The 17,648-nt window shown below is 37.3% G+C and overlaps 1 non-coding gene across 1 annotated transcript; it reads right to left on the reverse strand.

Moving 5' to 3' along the window:
• Nucleotides 1-3,803: 3,803 nt before the first annotated feature.
• On the reverse strand, nucleotides 3,804-3,875 carry trnat-cgu. The gene has a single exon. It is a non-coding gene; the product is annotated as a tRNA-Thr (tRNA).
• Nucleotides 3,876-17,648: the final 13,773 nt, after the last annotated feature.

Raw genomic sequence — 17,648 nt, forward strand, 5'->3', positions numbered from 1 at the left:
ATGTACAACCCTCTGGCAGCAGGCCAATTTTCTGCCTGTAAAGCGATGGATAACATCATAGGCTGCAGAAGTTGAGCCATTAAATGCCTGCAAACCTGCATGATAGTAGGAGATATGGCCCCACAAAAAATTCCAGTTTGCTAGTGTGTTTTTGTTTTTTGGTTTCCTGGCCATGAGCCTTTCTACATACTGTTAACTACTTTATTTTATGTATAATAATTAATTTCCCCAGGGGGAGAGGGACTAAGGGGGTGTGGACATAGGGCCAAATAATGCTTCCAAAATAAGGCAACGTCCAGGGTGCAGATATTGTAGTTCTGACATTGTTTTAATATACTATCTTCTGAGGTTCTTAAGTTGAGAAATAAATGTAGATGTTTAGCCATAAATGCATCCGTGTTTCATGCAAATACTGGATGTGTGCCAAGCTTATCTAATGGACTTGATGCTCTTCCTTTACAATAACTTCAACGCATAATGCCATCTTACTTCCATTTTATAAAAGTCACATTATTGGTATAGAGTTTATCAGTAACATGAATGCGACTGACCTTGATATGTTTTGTGAAAATCTATCTTGAAAGTGCTTTAAAGGAAAAGAAAAGTACAGAGATATGTTTTTCCCTGAATCCATGGCCTGGATCAAGGAATGACTTTTAAACCAATGTAATCAAACTCCAGTTCAAAGTCAGATAGTAATGGACTGAATTTATATAAGCACTTTACATTAGAACCACATTCATCAGTAGGCATTGGGGTTAAGTGCCTTGCCAAGGGGCACACCAACATTTGACAGGAGGAAGCAGGGATCAAACTGTGCTGCTTGGAATTCGAACTTCTCAGATCACTTTGTTAATTTTTTGCATTTTATTGCTTAGAAGTTTTCAGTATTGTTTAAAAGTGGATTGCCTAGTGCATCTTTCAACCACTCATGCGTCGTTACTGGACACGACTTCTTTTCTTTTTAAGATGATTAAAAAATTGTTCTGCAAATCGCGACAGCAAACCCGCTTAAATTGGAGGCGACCGGACTTTCGTTAAATTCTTTCTGAAAACGTTTTGACACCTATCCAGGAGTCTTTGTCAATTCTGGTGCTTTTATTATTACTTGTACTGTAATGGTCTTTATTTTAGTCTAAGCCAATTTTTAATTAATCAACTTCAGCTGGTTGAAAACACTGCTGCACGCCTTTTGACTGATACCAAGAAACGAGAACATATTACTCCTGTTTTGGCATCTCTACCTAGGCTTTGAGTTTGTTTCTGAATTCTTTTCTTTGTTTTTAAGTGTTCACATGGTTTTGCACCTCAGTACCTGTCCGCCCTGATTCACATGTATGCTCCCTTACCTCACTCAGGTCTGCTGTTCAGTTACTGTTGGTTGTCCCAAAGCCTAAGAGGAAGTTGAGAGGTGAGCGGTGTACAATACAGCACTTTGGTCAATGGTGTTTTTAAAGTGCTTTATAATTCAAGTTGAATTGTATGATATTGTTGTACTGCTGTTTTTATTTTCAAGAAGGTGGTACCTGGAAAATTTGGTATTTATTCAAAAGAAACAGGTCATAAGATTTTTTTGAAACACTGCGTTAAAAAAAGTATTATCGATTTGTCATATTGCTTTAAGGAAAGGAAACAGAATACAGTTTAGAGCACCAGTTCACTCTGCAAATTGGATGGGTAAGTTGAAAACTGTGTGGCATCTGTGGCTCAGTGAAAAGAATAGTCTTCTGGCATTTTGAAGACACTTTGGAGTGGTCAGAATGAGCAGAAAAGTAGTATGAAACTCGGGTCTGTTTAAACAATCTACTTGGTTGACATTTTCTGTAAATTAATGTTAGAAGCTCTATGTATTTTTCAGTTTGGCCGCTAGCCACTGGATACCCCGCTTTTAATAATACCACAGAATTATTTTATTTTTTATCATTTGTTGACTTTCTATTTTTCAAAACCACCAAATGTTTGAATCCTCTTAGATCCTTTTGGATAGTCTTTACACACGACAAAGTTGGCAATGTTGCTTAAAGTCATCAGTGTATTGTGTTATAAAAGACATAATGTTTTTACAGCATGTCTTGTTAATCCATCTGTTCACTTAGCCTGTGTTAGTACTATATTCACCCTCTTCATGTATGTGCATGGTTTTAGTTATATATTTCTAGTATTTGTTGTTTTTGTGTGGTCCGGTAAAGTGTATTTTTCTTACCAATTGATTTGTTCTTACCTTGCGCTGTTGGAGGCCGAGAGAGACTGGTTTCTTGGTGCTCTATTGCATCAAATATTGAATTGGATGATATAAACATGAGTATTTTTTACTTTTAAAACTAAATCAAGCTTCTAAAACATCAGGAAAATGAAAAATCTTCTTTAGCACATGTGACATTTTCTCTAACATCCAGTGGTGGGCTCTTAAGTAGCCGCCCTAAATGCTTGTTATCACACCTGAAATCCCACTAAGCTGTGATTCGAAGACTGTGATTGGTCCAAACTGGGTTTCTGCCTTGCAAGATGGATTCTTCCTTTTTTGCACTGGGGTTTCACCATGCAACTCCCTTACAAATAGATTTTTTCAAACAAGGAAAAAAATATATATTATGGACAGATCTATCAAAGTTGGACACTGATTAGTGATTAGACATTATTATTATTTTATAGTCGACTAATCTACCAATTAGCCTCTTTATTTCCTCTTGTCACTATCCTTTATTTATTAGCTTCATTAATGATCCTCCAGAAAATATTAATTTTAAATTGAACTGATTTTATTTTTAATATTTCTATCAAAGTGGATTTTCTATACTGTAAATAATGTTTTAAAACAATCTTTTGACCTTCAAGCTTTTAACAGTGCTTAATGTTTAAAAAGATTTTAAACTATTGTGTAAAGAAGCGGAGCATATTAACATGTTTACAGTCAGGCTTATTCTCTTTAATTGGGCAAAATACCCAGCATCAATATTAATAAACAAGTGGATAAGTAATTTCCAAATAAACTCTATCGCTCTATTCAGACAGTAAAGTTGAATAAAACTACCCCGTCATGTAGCTTCACTTTAATTGCAACCAATAATCTCAGTGATAAATGAACACTGAAATAAACCCAATGACAACTGACAGATATCATCTGATTAAATTGCAGCAGTAGATTCAAAACAGTCTGCCTCCTCCGGGGCGGAGACGCTTGATCGCCAGCTCATCTTAAAACGGACATAATCACCATTTCACAACTAAGCTATATCTTGATAAACCAAGCAGATATTTTGGTTTTACACAGCTACATCCTCTCCTAAAGTCAATCTAAAAGCAGGGGGTTTTGGCTGTCAAACTCATATCTAAGCAAGCAGAGGGTTCTGTAAAAATCATTTTTGGATTGAAAAGTTAATATATTAGGTCAAAGGTCACTGGTCAAAATATTTGGTGGGAAAGACATTGAGCATAGTGGTGAGAGGACCTGTAATTTTTCTTTGGTAAGAAAAAGTCATGTTGTTCATGTATCAAAAAAATATTCTAGTTTATTGAGAAGAATGCTTGAAACCTAAAATGCCAATACAAAGAGAAAAGTATAAGCTACAAGTAGAATGGATTTTGAAGCCGACAAATGTAGCTGTTAGCTTGGTTATTACCAGAAAATCCAGTTGTTGTTGGTTGTCCCTCTGTCTTGAGATAAGCTATGCTATTCTATTAGATTTTTAACAAACAACTGGGTCTGACAAAGAAACTGACTTAAGAATGTTGTACAAAGTACACATGGTGAAATTGAGTTTTCAATAATAATGCTCTAACCACTAGACCAGCATCCACCAAAGAGGCACGGACGGGGATCGAACCCATGATCTTCGGTTTACGAGACCGATGCCTTACCACTTGGCCACCACGCCTGTCACCTGTGTAATAAATGGAAAAGAAATTGCCATCATTATCCAATGGTTGACTAATTTCAGTTGATCTTAAAAGCCTTGAACCTGACAATGGGAATATTTTGCCATTTTTATACCCAACTCTACAAGTTTGAATTTAAATTAAACTGATTTTAATCATTGATTTTGAATGTGTTTTTCTCGCAAATTAAAATGATCTTAATTCCACAAATATGTTGCATTGGTAAGATAAAATAAAATGAAACATTTAAAAGTTAAACCAAAGATTGATTGATTTTTTTTTCTCCCCTGCCATTAACATAAGTTTGGGACAACCAACCCCACAGGCTGTGACAACCAATACAGTGTCAGTTTTGGTTGTCACAACTTTTTTGATTTAGTTATCAATAACTTTTGAAAAGAATAAGATACAGATAATAAACAAATTATTTTATTAACTGAGACTTTAAGCCTCATTGATATAAAAATAACATTTTTTAGACAATTTTTAGCAAATCAGAAATTTGTAAAAAAAAAAAAAAAAAAAAAAAAAATGTGACAACCGTCCCCAGCCTCCGCTAATTTAGTATCAAAGAAAGTTTAATTTACGAAACTTTACTATTAGTGCTTTCTTCTTTCCACCATTTCTGCATGGAGCTACAGATAGAATCTCTGGCTGCACTCCTGGTGAAAGGGTCATGTGATATGTGTCCTCTTTGCTCACTGGGTAACTGCTGCATACTCCCCTCTGCTGCAGCCTTAATGGACTGCATGTGATTTTAACTGTTTACCACTGAAAGTGTAATAATGAGACTGCAGCAATGTATATATAATTTTTAAATGACGTGTCGCCACATGAATTTTGCGTCGACAATTTTCCATTAACGATATTGTTGAGAATGTCGACTAATCGTTGCAGCCCTATTAGACATATTGATTTCTAAATTCAGTTCATTAGACTTCATTCTCTGCACTCAGTCACACTGTGGACCTGTATGTTTGTGTATGTATGTGCAACTGTAAATCACTTCCACCTACGACATGTACAGAATAGTAACAATAATAGTAATAATGATTTATTCCAGCATCCTTTGCACTCTGCTCATTGCATCATTGCAGTATTGTCTGTCCATGTTGTCTAAGATGTGTTCACATCTGTCCTCTATACTGCATACTGTGTTTGATTTTGTCATTTTCGATCTTGATTTAAAATAACTCAGTGTTTTGGCTGATTGGCAGTTTTCTGGAAGTTTGTTCCAGATAAGTGGAGCATAAAAGCTGAATGCTGCTTCTCCATGTTTGGTTCTTTTTCTGGGTATGCAGAGTAGACCAGAAGCAGAAGATCTGAGTGGCCTGGAGGATTGATACAGCAACAACAGGTCTTGGTGCTAAGCCGTTCAGTGATTTATAAACTAACAAAAGTATTTTAAAGTCTATTCTCAATCAAATATATTGCCTTGAGGCAGTTTACAACATTAACAGGACATTTTAAAATCCACTTAGACTCCAGTTTAGTCCGATTTTAGTTCAGCTAATCCAATCCATCCCAACACAATGGAACAAAGTAAGATTAAGACCTGATCCATTAAGATCCAATTTAATCCTAATTATAACACAGTACTATCAAATTAAGTTAACCATACAACAGCAATCTTCTTCTTCGACATAATACATTCTGAATGTAATATAACAATCCATTTTCATTATGCAGCAATGACAACATTTAAATCACCAACAGGCCACTAATACTGTGGTTGGACCATTTGGTATCATTAAAATCCTGTTCAGTGATTCACACCCTAAACTCAAATTGTAAGTGACTGCAGCAACATGATCCCCCTGTGCACACACATGTGAAAAGAGCTTTTTCATGTCAAATAGTGGGCATGCTTCACTCTACCCAGTGATAGCTGTAGTTCTTAGAGTGGATATATTTTCTCATTTTCCCTTTATTTATTTATTGGGGGGGGGCACCATAACCTTAAATGCAAGTGCAACAAAAGTATGCTTTACATGTAAAATATAAGAATAAATATGGTAAACCCCATATACAGTGTTCTGCTGCATCTCACTTGCCTTTTTATTATTTTTAGAGCAACAAAGTAATTGCACACATAAGTTAACCGTGTTAATCCTGTTACAATGTTAGGATACGTTGTAATTTGCAAAGCAAATATGAGATAATGGGCTAAAGAAAAAGCATCACTTTTTTTGTAAGCATTCATCAGCACCCTGCTTTTGATGCACTTGAGTTACAGAGAAAACTCAAACTGTGATGGGAATAATTGCAGTAATTAAACAACTTTTATTTTCGGTGTGAACCTTAGCATGTCTGCTGAGACTTTGAAGTGAAAGCTGATTAAAGATTGAAAAGATGTGCCAGTACATTCCTAGACTGCTGAGTTTAGAAATCTAAACAAAAATGACCCACTGTTGCTACATGAAGGACCGACTAAGGTTTGTGCAGTTCTAAACTGAGAGCAGAGAACGAGTCCAGGGAAAAAGAGCCTGGAGCATATGGACATTTTTTCATTACAGCCTGGGCTCGCTGAGGGTTGTCTTTCATGTATTAGATCAACCGTCTTTCAAAGCAAATAAATAGCAGAGGATGTGTGTGACAGAGAAACTGGAGGAGGAAAGAGATAGAAATAAACAGCGAGAAGGGTAGGAAAAACTTGAAATTCTGCAATATATGATTTTAACTTTCCCACGAGTTATGCTAAATAAATCTCTATAGTTTGCTGTGTAATGTTTTCTGTTTACTTTTAAATGCTTTCCAATACAACATATAGCCAATTGTTTCTTAATTTTGTGTGAAATCAGCATGTATTGTTTAACAAAAGTAACATATTGAATGTGTAATAGATGACATGTCAAAGTTCTTCGACTGCTGGGATGATGGATGAAGACTGTGTCCTAGGTAGTTAATATTGATGACACTTGCATATCTTCTGTCCCGCACAATAGTCTCAAGGGAAATCTGTCTGGTTCTTAATTGCTACCTCATTAACTCTTCATAACTTTGTGAAGACTCCATTTCTAAAATAAACATGGCAATAATATTTAAGTGGCCATGGAAAATGAACATTCTTGTCTGCCTTCATTAGCATTGTGGATGGATGAATGGATGGGTGGTAAGTCTGAAGAGCAATCACGACCATATCAGGGAAAAGTGGGGAAGTGTTAATGAAACAAAGATAAATGGGAGCAAGAGCGTGCACATTGAGAAAAAAACTTCTAAGACAGGGTAGAAGCCAGGCACAGGCTTTCAAAAAAGGCACCGGTTAGAGTGCAGCACATCATTTCAGGCCATCTAGTAGCATAACACCCCTGGGAGGGTTCCTGCCGAGCCAGTAATCCCCTGGCTGTACCAAACAGAAAATAGGGAAAAGTGAAGAAATGAATTGCTGACTACAGCGCCACTGTAAAATAAGAGGGCAGACAATATTATTGGATTATAAAGCTGATTTCACAAGATGCAGGCCAAAGCTTGGGGTGTTGGGCAGGAAACATAATAAAAACTGACCTGCTTCCTTTTACTGTGCTTTTAGTTGCTCGTTAAAATCAGTGTCAGCGGATTTAGGTGTTAAATATTTGGAAAAGGAGAGATCATTTTTCCAATGCTTTAATGTAATAAAAAAAAAAACACTGCAAGTTTCAACTTGTTATAATAGCTAAAAAAGATTAAAAAAAATCTGACAAAAATCATGTGATCACATAGTAGCTTGTCTGTTAAATTAACTATGTTTAAACTAAGTTTAAACTTCTTTGGTGGAGGCAGTCTAAAAGTCCCACCACATCATGCTAAAATTGTCTCAGCTTGACCTGCCTCCATTACGAGACCAGAAATGTGACATTACTTCGCTCCAAAAATATTTGCAATATTGTAGAAACCTATAGCCAGATGTAGTAGTGGGAATCAACAGGCACAGGGAGGCAGGGGCATGGATCACAAGGACACAATGAAAACACACAAACAACCAGGAGGGGAAATAATGGTAGAACCAGCAAACAGGAGGAGAAGACCAGGCAGCTTATGTACAGAGGGAATGAGGAGAGGAGGCATGGAGAGCAGGTGTAAGTAATCAGATGACAAATAGGCAGCAGCTCAGACTAATGAGGGCAGAGAAAGAAGGAGAATAACAGACAGGGCAGACAGGGAGGAAACACAGCAACCTAGCAGAACACAATAAAAAAAGAATATTAAACAAGAGCACAATAACAAATTTATCAACAAAGGTAAAAAAAAAAGATGATAAACTAAACAATTGACAATCCGGGAAAGTAGCCAATCCAAAATTAAAACCCAAATCCCTGGGATTGTGACAGGTGATTTATTTAAGACACAATGCTTTTATCTGTCTTAAAAAAAACCTTTCTGCCATCTGCATAAAGCAGAATAAAACCTGTTACTGTATCACAGTCTGCTTCAGGATGTGATGATTCTCACAACGCTTTCCCTTTCTAGTTTGGTCTTCTTGCCATTTTTACTCTGCTTTTCTATCTGAGTTTTTCATGCAACCAAATCAATATAAAGACGTCTGACAGAAAAGAAGTTAGTCCTCTTCACTTCCCAATACTGTTGAGGACTCAGGAACTGGACCCGATAATTCAGACAACACCAACGCACGCTTAAGGATTTTATAAAAAATAATTAACGTAGCCGATGGAGGAAACTACGAGAACTGTTCCTGGCAGCTCTTAATGGAATCCGTAATGGACACTGAATCCAACTTGTGAGCTTGATGCAGATACAGAAGTTCACCCCAGAAGCAGTTAGTCAGTGGAGCAGCAATCCTGAGACAGTCCAAGGTCAAACACAGGCTGTCAGAGAACGACAAAGGCACCAATGGGGCAATCTAAGAGTGCAGAATCCAGTCCACGTTCAGTAATCCAAAACAATCTGACTGGCAGAAATAAAGAAGGGCTTGGCAGAGAGGCTGAGTCAGGCAACAGGCACTGGTCTTGTCCAGATACTGAGAACCAACTGGAGAGTCTGACAGGGGCGAGGCAAACAGGCAGAAATCCAAAACCACAAACAGGGTCACTCACAGGTAGGCGGGCTAGGACCGCTGGATGGTCTACTCAAACAAAGGTTTTTGAGAATCTAGCACCAGAGCTCAGGAGGAGGCAGGCTTATATTATTATTAATAATAATTATTAATATTATTAGTGCCACACGCAGGCGAAGCTGAACCACTAATCAGGCAGAAACAGGTGCAAGCAATCAGGAGAACTCGCTGGAACAAACCAGAGTGCAGAGAGGGACGTAAGCAGCCACCAGCAGGAACAGAATCACAGCAGCAGCTGTGAACATGACAAATATTCTGTTTTTAGTATTTCATGTAATATGTAGCAGTTGGAGATAAAATATTTCTGCTGTTGACAGAGGATCTCCTTCTTCAAGGTCCATAGCCAAATTGATTTTAAACACACTGACAAAGTAACGTTGAAGGAACATTGTCGTTCCATCTGAAATTAAATTAAATCAAATCAAAGTATTAAAGTACAATGTAGAATACCACACTTTTAAAAAATTTACTTCATTTAGTTATATATCTCTGAAAATATTCTCCGCTGGATCACTTAAAAATTGGGGACCTCTAAACCCATCTGTTAACCTCTAAATTGTTTATAAACAATTTGTTTATAAATGTTTTGTATGTTTAAAGGTATATGAGTTTTATTCGGTAATGGAACGTCTCAGCTCAGTCCACTAAAACGAAAGTGACATAACTTCGCTAAGAAGCTGCAAAATCAAAGAGGGTTCACAGAAAAAACCCTCCATTACATCGCATCATTTCAAGTCCTGTAATGAGTTGCCTCTATTACAGATAAAAGACACACAAAAAATCCGGATTAATCCTTTGAGAGCCATCATTAAATGTGCTTGACCTTTTCAAATATGAGAACGAGGGGCAATTTCAGTAAAGCAACAGTGACAGTCCAGCTAATAACTTTACTTAAAGAGCAGTCTGACATATTGGATTGGATTTTTAGCAACATAATGAGGAGTCACTTGAAGGATCCGCTGTCTGGCAGAGTTAGTAAACTCATCAAGAGCAACTGTCAAACAAATCTGTACAATTTAAATACCTCATGGAAAAGGAGGGAAGCCATAAGTTTTGTTGAAGAAGAGGGAGGCAAGATCCAAAGTCAAAGGAATTGGGAAGTTTCCTGAATGTAATGCAGTAGCTAGCGAGCTTCAATACGGAGCCTAGAGCAGTGACTGATAACGGTGCCTTAATGGCTATTTGGGTGGACAGTGGTGAGTTCTGGAGGCCTACCGTGTTGGTTGGTGATTTGGCCTTAGGTTCCAGGAGGGCTACCTTAGTGGCTCATGGTAGGGCCGGGAGGCTTTGCCTGGTAGCTGGTGGCAGCTCACCTGCCACTGCTGCTGCTTGCTGCTTCCTGAGCAGGAAACAATACAGCCATGGGGGAAAACAAAGTACACCCTTACTAATTCGACTGGATTTAGGAGGGAAAATAGCAGCAAGGTGTTGTAATCGAATGCAGTCAGTTATTGGATTAACAGCAACTGTGACCACCTCCACAAATGCTGTACTGTAAGAAAACACCCTAAATACACAAAATGTTCAGCTTTATTTTAGGGTTTTCTTCAATCTGCAATAATAAGCAAATTATTTGATCCAGATGCGTTAAAGCTGGAAAATGTCTAAAACATAAAGGTCAATAGCAATCAAGGACTGTCGTTTTTCAGCCCTCATTTTACAACGACAAATGAACAGAAAAGCTTTGCTATATCAAGTGCTTATATATATAATACGTGTTTATGATGCACATTCACCCATCTGCATTCCAAGACATGATGTATCAGTAGCCAAATTGAGGATAAGAAGACATTGGACAGGGGAAAAGTAATTGAACTCACACTATTTATGGTGAGCCACCTAGAAACCCACTGAGCCACAGCCACACTTTGAATACCGGTATACATTTCCCCTGAAAAACATCTGACTAAAATGGTGTCATCAGCAGATGAGGAGTCACTTCCAATAAATCTGAACTAAACTAACATTTAACGGCAAGAAGAAGAATGGCTGGAGGAAGGAGGAGGACTCAAGCGAGCCAAGCTAAAGGAATCACTGAGGTGAAGACTATACGTCAAGGTGCATTTTAAGAAGGAAATCTGTGGAAAGTCAGTGGAAAACACAACACAGCAGATAAACAGATTATTCATGATGAATTTTAATATAGGGAAAAGGAATGCTCATCCAGTGCAGCCACATTCTACTGTTTGGTTGGTGTCACTCCTTGTAGCATTAGCATGCTAACTATTTAACACAATTTAATTTGGCTTCATCTTAAAGTTCTATATGATTTTTTTTATCTCAGTTCCTAATAATGACTGAATTAACAAAGTGTCTCCTTTGATCCTGCAGAAAGAATAAGTTGGTTATTAAAGATGAAATAATACTAATCATTGTTTTTGCTATCAAAGATAACTTTTTCATAATTTTTTCATCTTAACACCAGAAATATTGTACTGACCAGTAAACAGCTAAACAAAAACCAGATGCATTAAAAATGTACCTTGAACTCAGCCTTAGTCATTGTTAACCTAAAAAATAGTTAACAAAAGCTAGATCAAAAGTAAACCATGAAAAATCTATTTTCTTAATCATGAACTGAAATTGAGTGATTTTGATTTATTGCATGTTTTATGAACTTGAAAGTTTAGTACTGTGCATAAAGGTGAAAACCTTTCCGCTGGCAATGTGTAATTCGCATGCATAACGTAACATTCGGTGACATAAGTTCATGGGATTTTTAGAAGTTTGTGGTTTAAACCCCTAAACAAAAAAACTTCTCTCAGTGGAAAATGAAAATCAATTTGAACTTGTGCCAAACTGGTAATGTATTTTAATGTTTGCTTCACTTTGTAGCTGTTTTGTTGTCATGTCCCTTCTTGCCTCTTCTTTCATTTTGATCCTTTCAGGCGTAACCACCTTGAAAATGTTTCCTTTAAATTTAGATTTTTAACACATAAAAATGAACAAAAAACAACAAAAAAAAGATTGCATAGAAAATGGATTTCTCTCAGTGCATGAAAGAGACTTTTGCTTAAAACTAATCAGTCAAAAATGATACCTGAATATAGAGTGCGTTTACCTTAGAGTACACTGAAGTATGACTAATTGATGTTGCCTCCTGCATTTTCTGCCGATATCACTTTTACATAAACTGCATATTTGAGTTCAGTAGATGGTATGTAAGGCAGCCTTACTAAATCCTTTTTGCTTATGAGAGACATTTAAGCTGCTCAGGAATCTATGAATATGTTTTTTCAGCTCAGGTTGATTTGCAGTGCTATCAGTATTTCCCACCCAAACTGAAGCTAAGGTATCTCATTCAAGGATTATCTGTTGACAAATCCCATCTTAACATTGTTAAACAATTATCACTGTTACAGAGCAGAATAAATCATTGGCAGGTCTGTTGTGGTGTGTACACCTGTTGATTCTTAAAACAGCAACGTCGCACCCTGTATTCCACGATTAAATCTGCGCTCAGATTAAATGCTCGCCTACTAATGGCATAGTACCCCTTTGCAAACCATCTGTTTGTGTAGAAATGTATATATATATATATATATATATATATATGTGCTGGAGATAGGCACCAGCAACCCCCGCGACCCCATGAGGGATTAAGCGGTTCGGAAAATGGATGGATATATATATGTGTGTGTGTGTGTGTGTGTGTGTGTGTATAATTTGAGTTTGTCCGACAGTAACTAGTCATGTGCCAAGCATTAATTAGAAAAAAAACACACACATTTTCATTGCAACCTTATGTCTGACAGGACCTCTGTAAAGGCAGTTTTAAATGTTACGTTATAAATATCCGGTTGCATGCATATTTTATCATTGTCTTGAAGCATTAAGAAACTTGACTTTGGTGTAATAGCTTTGGCGTAAGCCTCATCATTAGAATTTGTTGATACATTCTGTACCAAACGTAGCTGACCTACAGTTCAAATAGCACAGCTCTCTGAATTAGCTCTCTGCTGTAACAAGGAACACAATACGAACCACTTACTGCCAGAAGCCATTGCAATGAACAATGATGTGTGTTCGAGCAACCACCTTTTTTTCTGATACTGTTGTTAAATTAAACCTTTGATTTCATAAAGCCACTTTCACTTTAGCTATTAACCTACTAACCCTTTTAAACGTACATGTAAAACATGGCAAACAAGACTTTTTCCAGCTGTAATGCTCAAAGTGCATCATTGTGTTAAATGTCTAAAGACACACCGATAGAATATCAGTTCAATAAACAAACGTGATGTGTGGGAGTAGTGACATAAAAAAATTACTGGAGCTTCCATTTCCCATCTTGGCTCAGGTTATGGCAGAAACACTTAGTATTCAGAAAGTCCTTGACTTTATAATTAAATATGAGCAAACATACAGTGATTTGTTGGGGCAGACTGAAAGCAGAAGCTCAACATCAAGTAAAACTCTGATTACAGACACTCAGGATAAAATGTATCTGATGAGGAGCAGTGGAACATGACATTTAGGTCCAAGGTCAAGAAAATCAGTTGGCCGTTACTTTCCAATTGGTTTCGGACAGTATAGCAAAGTAAAATCTAATTTAAATGACTGCAGGACTCACAAGATTGGCTATACTCAGATCCAGTTCTATCAGCCTTCAAGTATTTTTCTTTCTCGAGGCGTTATAGAAAAGTGCAAATGAAAAGGTATTGTCACACCACTGATAAAAAGCTTTTTCCTTTACTTGCTGGCAGCAGAACTGTGTCTGGATATTTAATCAGTTAATCACATACCTACTCACTCATTTGGTCAGGCCAGGATCACCATTGAAAATATCTTTAATATTTTTGAAATTATGAAAGAAGGTCAGAGCTGCTCGGGAGGCCACACACCTTCATGTCATGCTTTTTGACATATGTAAGGTTTTTCTCCCACCTACTGTATGACCACAACGTACAGAAATAAACAAGAACACATAAAATAAAAGCACGATCTAAAATTTAGATTACTATGAACAAATTACTGAGAAATATATTTGTTTATCACATTTGAAGCCAGCTATTAAAAGCATGCTTTCTAGCAAGATTATTTATTCAAATTGATATTTGCATAAACACTTTTTGCTAATTCAAGGTGATGTGTGGAATGTTTGTTGTTGTTGTTGTTGCTGTGATTTTTTTTAATTGCCATCCAGCATTGCCAATAATTGCTTAACATCAACAAAATGGTCATCTCACCTATCATAGAAATCAAAATTAAATCATCTTCCTGTTGGTTTGACTCATACACATGCAGCTTCACACCTTCCTATGTCTGTATAGTATTATTGTTCTTTTCCTTACGACCTCTCAAATATCCAAACTAACCCTAGAAGTATTCTTAATTACTGCAGCTGTAATACCCTATTTTCAGACTATAAGGTGCACTTAAAATCCTTAAATCTTCTCAAAAATTTATGGTGCACCGTATAATCCGGTGTGCCTTATATATGATTACTGTTGTGCTTACTGGCCAATTTTATGTGGTGCAATGTGCTCAAAAATCTGTTAAGATGTGTAAGTATGACTTAGGTTAGCAACGAAGCCGCTCCACTAAATGGATATTCAGAGTATTACGGTACACTGTGTCACTACCTGATCGGACCCCTGAGCTGTCTACAAGACTGCCTGACTGGACATAGTTCACTCCGCGCAGGTCTGCACGTACAGGTATGTGCACAGCTCAATTTTTACTACTTTTCGGAGGCAAGAAGTCTTTACGTTGAGCTGTTTTATAAGTGACACTGGGCTTGATATACCAAGCTGCTTCAAGCAGCTTGGTATATCTTGATCACAGGAAGCCATTATAATGTTGTGATGGCTTTTTTTAAAGGTGATGTTTTAAGGTTTTAGAGTGTTTACGATGTATTGGTGTTTTGTAACTTGGTCGAGGCAGATGGCCGTTCACACTGAGCCTGGTTCTGCTGGAGGTTTCATCCTGTTAAAGGGAAGTTTTCTTCTCCACTGTCGCTATATGCATGCTCAATATGAGGGATTGCAGCAAATTTAAAGATAAAAGGCAAGCAACTGTCTGCTGTCATTACATGCTCATCCGGGAAGAGTGAATGTTGGATTTCGTTAGAAGGAAACCTTGTTAACCAGTCTCTGTATGATTCGATATAATTGAGTTTGTAAAGTGCCTTGAGATGACGCGTGTTGTGAATCGGCATGAATTGAACTGAATTGTGTTCTATTTGCTAGTAGCAACCAATTGTGTTTTCTGCAGTATGCAAAGTTTTTCCAAATAAAAAAGATTTGTATTAAAGTGCCATGCAAAACTAGTAATAGTCCTGGAAATTTGTTAGATCTTTCATCTGACAGAGTTTTTCATTGGGACTTATGTGATCGTTTATATATAGGAAAAGTGTTTAGTGGAAGAAAAAGGTTGGTTTTAAAAATATCTACAAGTAAAAATGTGGTGTGATTTGTTTTCAGCCCCCACAGAATCAATACTGTGCAACTACTTTTCACTGTAATTATAGCTGTAAGGTTTTTGGAGTATATCTGCAGCAGCTTTAGACAGCTACTTGTTACTTAAACATCTAAACCATTCCAGGTGCACAGTGGCACAGTTGTTTGCAGCAAGAAGTTTCTGGGTTTGGATCCGGGCCTAGGATCTTTCTGCAAAATCCGACTGCATTGAGTTTGCATGTTCTGCCCATCTATGCATGGGTTCTCATTGAGTAATCTGGCTTTGTCCCACAGTCCATAAATATGCATGTTGGATCAAATGGTGTAGGGTTGTGTGCGTGCCAATGAAACACATATTTCATGGACAAATATGTATGTTTCTGTCCTGTGTGCCGTGTTGCCCTGTGAGTGCCTGCTGACCTGCCCAGGATATTCCTCACCAGTGACTGCTAGATATTATCACCCGCTCCCCTTGTGGCATTACATTGGTAAGCAGGTATAGACGATGGATGGATAACCCATGTTATTGGAGCTCAAGGTCATTGACATAGTAGAAGGTGAACCTCTGCCCCAGTATCAGGTCTTCTGTTGATTCTAACAAGCTTTGTACTAGAAGTGCCCTGCATTTAAATACATCCAACCAAATTGCCTGTACCTCCTGACAAAAGCGTCCCCACAATTTCAATTCAATTCAATTAAATTTTATTTATATAGCGCCAAATCATGAAACATGTCATCTCAAGGCACTTTACAAAATCAAGTTCAATCATATTATACAGATTGGGTCAGATTATACAGATTGGTCAAAATGTCCTATATAAGGAAACCAGTTGATTGCATCAATGTCCCGACAAGCAGCATTCACTCCTGGGGAACCGTAGAGCCACAGGGAGAGTCGTCTGCATTGTACATGGCTTTGCTGCAATCCCTCATACTGAGCAAGCATGAAGCGACAGTGGGAAGACAAACTCCCTATTAACGGGAAGGAAAACCTCCGGCAGAACCGGGCTCAGTATGAACGGTCATCTGCCTCGACCGACTGGGGTTACAGAAGACAGAGCAGAGACACAACAAGAGAAACAAAAAAGCACAGAAGCACACATTGATCCAGTAATCTGTTCTACATTAGATGGTAGTAGCGGGTGAGCCGTCTTCTCTGGATGATGTCACAGTTAACAGAATGCCAGACCAGGTGTACCTACTATGAAGAAAAAGAGAGAGAGCAAAAAGTTAAAAGCTGAAATGACGACAGTCATTTCAATGTAATATAATGCAAAACTGGAGAACAGTAGACTGAAGAACAGTAAAAATCAGTAGAGTGAGAAAATTAGACCCTGATGTCCTCCAGCAGCCTAGGCCAATCACAGCACAACTATAGAGATAGCTCAGGGTAACATGAGCCACTCTAACTATAAGCTTTGTCAAAAAGGAAAGTTTTAAGATTAGTCTTAAAAATACCACCACCCTGTATGAAAATTGCAATTATTTGTTTAGAGTGATGCAATGTTAGTTTTCAGCCACACATAGTGTTTTGCATTTAGGCCAGAAAGTTAGATTAAGTTGTCAGTTTAAGTCGATGACATAACATTTCTTGGTAGGTTTATAATTATGGGATACTTTCTCTGCATTTAGTGGAGCTATTTAATTATGCTCTGTGACATTATGACAGATTGGAATATTGTTTTATAACCTAACCCAGCATTAATTTTTTCCCTAACTATATCTCTGAGCTGGCTGCTGTAGTCTTTGTCCTTCATCATGCTGCTTGCAGACTAATGATCACTAACAAGCCTCTGAGGCCTTGATAGAAGTGTAGTATTTACACTGGGATTAATTTCCACAGTCTACTTGGATGACAACTGAAGACAGCTGTCGTGTAGAGTTGTTGTACTGAATTTTATTTAGACATAAAAGAGGAAATGATATGCAAGAAAATGCACATGAGTCAGATTTTTATTTTCAAACTATTCAAACAAAACCATGTATCACACATAGTCTCAATGAAATATACCGTTGTTGTTGTACTGTGCAAAGGTTCATTTGGAATGGATGCTTTTGCAAGAAGACACTGTACATTTAACTCTAAATGTCAATTTTGCTCTGTATTTCTTTTACAGGCTTTCATTAAATCAGTGATTACTGTATTCACATTTACCCTCCAGGAATTAAATGATTCAAATGGTTTCTGGTCTTGTATTTTATAAACCAGAAACAGTATTTTTTTTTTCTTCCTCAGACTCTCTAAGCCACAAAAAATCTATTTGTCTGACAGACTAAAATCTGTAGTCCATCATACTTTAGATGGTTAATGACTGAGACAA

This window comes from Fundulus heteroclitus, chromosome 8 (assembly GCF_011125445.2).
Source record: "Fundulus heteroclitus isolate FHET01 chromosome 8, MU-UCD_Fhet_4.1, whole genome shotgun sequence".
NCBI lineage: Eukaryota > Metazoa > Chordata > Actinopteri > Cyprinodontiformes > Fundulidae > Fundulus > Fundulus heteroclitus.